Source organism: Mesoplodon mirus, assembly GCF_964341445.2.
Source record: "Mesoplodon mirus genome assembly, chromosome: 19".
NCBI classification, from domain to species: Eukaryota; Metazoa; Chordata; class Mammalia; order Artiodactyla; family Ziphiidae; genus Mesoplodon; species Mesoplodon mirus.
In genome coordinates this window covers 16,758,389-16,761,056 of record NC_138995.1, presented here as the reverse complement: position 1 = coordinate 16,761,056, position 2,668 = coordinate 16,758,389, and the positions used below count along the sequence as shown (strand labels likewise).

General features: G+C 33.7%; 1 pseudogene across 1 annotated transcript; it reads right to left on the bottom strand.

Annotated features, from left to right (window-relative positions):
- Positions 1-808: 808 nt before the first annotated feature.
- LOC309794987 (large ribosomal subunit protein uL30-like) lies at positions 809-1,553 on the bottom strand (annotated as a pseudogene). Its single transcript has one exon. The product of its transcript is annotated as a large ribosomal subunit protein uL30-like (transcript).
- Positions 1,554-2,668: the final 1,115 nt, after the last annotated feature.

The window sequence follows — 2,668 nt, the reverse complement described above, 5'->3', positions numbered from 1 at the left end:
CAACTTTCAAAGCTGCATTTTTTTGTTTGAAACTTGTTACATTTAATTTACTAATCCTTGTAAGCCATGATACTTATACATGGAAAATTACTCTCTCTACAAATGCTGAAGTTTCTGATCATCTCAGAGAAAAATTTTACTAACTGGAATATATCTTCAGGTTTTTTGTCACACTGAAGTGCCTATATATTTCAACCAAAATATTTATACAGGTATTATCTTATTGCTTTAATTCAGGGAAACATTTTGTGATTAAAAAATTGGTAAGGTAAAACTCATCCAATTATCTGTCTTTTTGTAATTCTTGTGAATGTTTTGCCAAATTAAGATGCCTCAAAATCACAGGCTTTCTCAATTTCATTTTACATCACTAAAAACATAAACTTATATGATTTTTAAAGAAGCTCTCTATCAAAATATGCTTTGCACAGTTTGAGATATTCTAAAGCATGTTTATAGAATTTTAAAATAAAATCTTGCACATTATTTGTGCTCTCATCATTTAATATGTTTAAATTTCCTTCATGCTTTTTTGGGGATAAATTTAATGTGTTCTTATGTACAAATTTTATTTCCAGTAATTGTCATTCACTGAATTCTTCATGCTGTGTTTTTTTGGTATTCATTTGTTGACTAGTTGATTAAGGTTTTCAAAGTGATTTTGAACAAAATGCACCCAAAATTTAGAGGACTCATTTATTTACAAAATTAATACCATTGTAGAACAAATAGGTCAATTTTTTTTCCACTTAAAAGCAGTCACTGTTTATTAACTGACCAGATTACAAAAATAATCATGGAAGATACCTTAGTTCATCCTTCTAATAAGCCTGTTGATCTAGTTTTCCCTGTTGCCAGCATCTCCACCGTCTAGAAAATGGGTGGTCTTTTCTTCATTCCACCTCGTGGAGAAGACAATTTGAAGGGCCAGAAGAAGTTGTTTGCTTCTTTGAAACACTTTTCAGCAGCATAGATCTGATGAATCAGATCCTCCGTGCAGATGATGCCATAGTTACCAAGAGATCGAACAATCAACGCATCTGTCAGGGCATTTCGCTTCTTGTTGCTTTTGCCATAACCACGCTTGTAGATCGACTCATTTACTGACTTCAGGTTTGGGTACCCCCTGTAATGTGTGGCTCCACAATTCTCAGCATGTTAATTGAAGCCTTGTTGAGCTTCACAAAGGTACCATTGAAGATCTGACAGAGGCAAAGAAGCTGCAACACCTTACAGACCTTAGGGCTCACACCATTGATACCTCTGATCCTGATGACAAATGCCAGTTTGGGTTCCACGGGTACATGGAAGTTTCCAGCTTTTCTTGCCATCCTAGCCATTCGAATCTGAATTCTGTACATCTGCCTGTATCCCTTGTGACAACGCTTAGCTTTTTCATAGATAAGCTTCCTCCTTGCCTTTCGAAGCATCTTTTGGGCAAACTTCTTTCTTACGTGCTTGATCTTAAGCTCTGCAAAATTCTTTCGCTTTTCCTTAAGGGTTTCTGGCATAGCAGGAACCTTCTTTTTCTTCTCTTCTGCACCCTCCATGGTTCCAGCCAGAAAAGAGGCCAAATAGGTTGATTTTTAAGGTAATTCTTCAAAATTTCAAATCTAAAATCCAATTGATAAAATAATAATAATAATAATAATGATGAGCAGCAAAGAAAGAAAAACCATACAGTCATGGTAATGTCTTTTTAAAAAGTTAATTTTACTTCAGCTTAGTCAAAAAATCTTTGTACTTCAGTTAATGTATTTTGACTATATAAAATGTAAATTTTAGCATCTATTTCAACTAAAATCTCATATAAGTGAAATTTTAAAAAGAGTCATTTGATCTAAATGAAAAGTCATGGTTGATAGAGTGGTGTGCAGTTGAACCTTCTATAGCTTTACATATTAAATAATAATTTTTTTGGTATAGTGTTCTTTGAATAACTACTAACTTTTTAAGTAGAATACAATACTTCTTTAGAAGATTTCTGTTTTTTGCTTTTCTTGTAGTCAGTGATATCACTATGATCTCTCCATGGTGGATGGTAAATGTTAACACATATGTCATGCAAGTTATAAGCTCACATCAGCTTTTTAAGCAGTAGAAATTCAGAATTTAAGTTTTCTTTAAATATGTATTTTTTGTGGCTTTGAGCTCACTGATGGCTAGAGTTTATTGCAAAATAAAAAAGTATTGTCAAATATTTACCTAAATAAATAAATAAATATGTTGTTGTAGGTTCTCACCATACACTGAAGGAGATAACCCAATAGTAAAAGCACACAGACTACTCTTATAGTATCCATGACAGGACTGCTATAATTTTCTACTTTTCTTGCTGACCTCACTACCTTTGTACATCTTACAGGCATGGGTTATGGCATTTAAGAATCCAGAAAAGGCAGTAGTGACAAATATTTCTCTCACCACCATCATAAACCAGAGGAGTTAGATCTTCCTAAGTGCTTATTTTATCAGCGATTACTCTGCAAGTTGTCTGTAAAAGAGAGGAATGAATTGCCCCTGGAAAGTGTCTAGGAAAGAGATATGGGCTAACAGTGGTCATCTCTCAGATTTAGCCATGTGCTAATGTGAGAATTCTATTACTACACATATATTTCATCCACAAGTAAACAATACCATGGCAGAAGTTGAAAGTACAAAGTGCAGA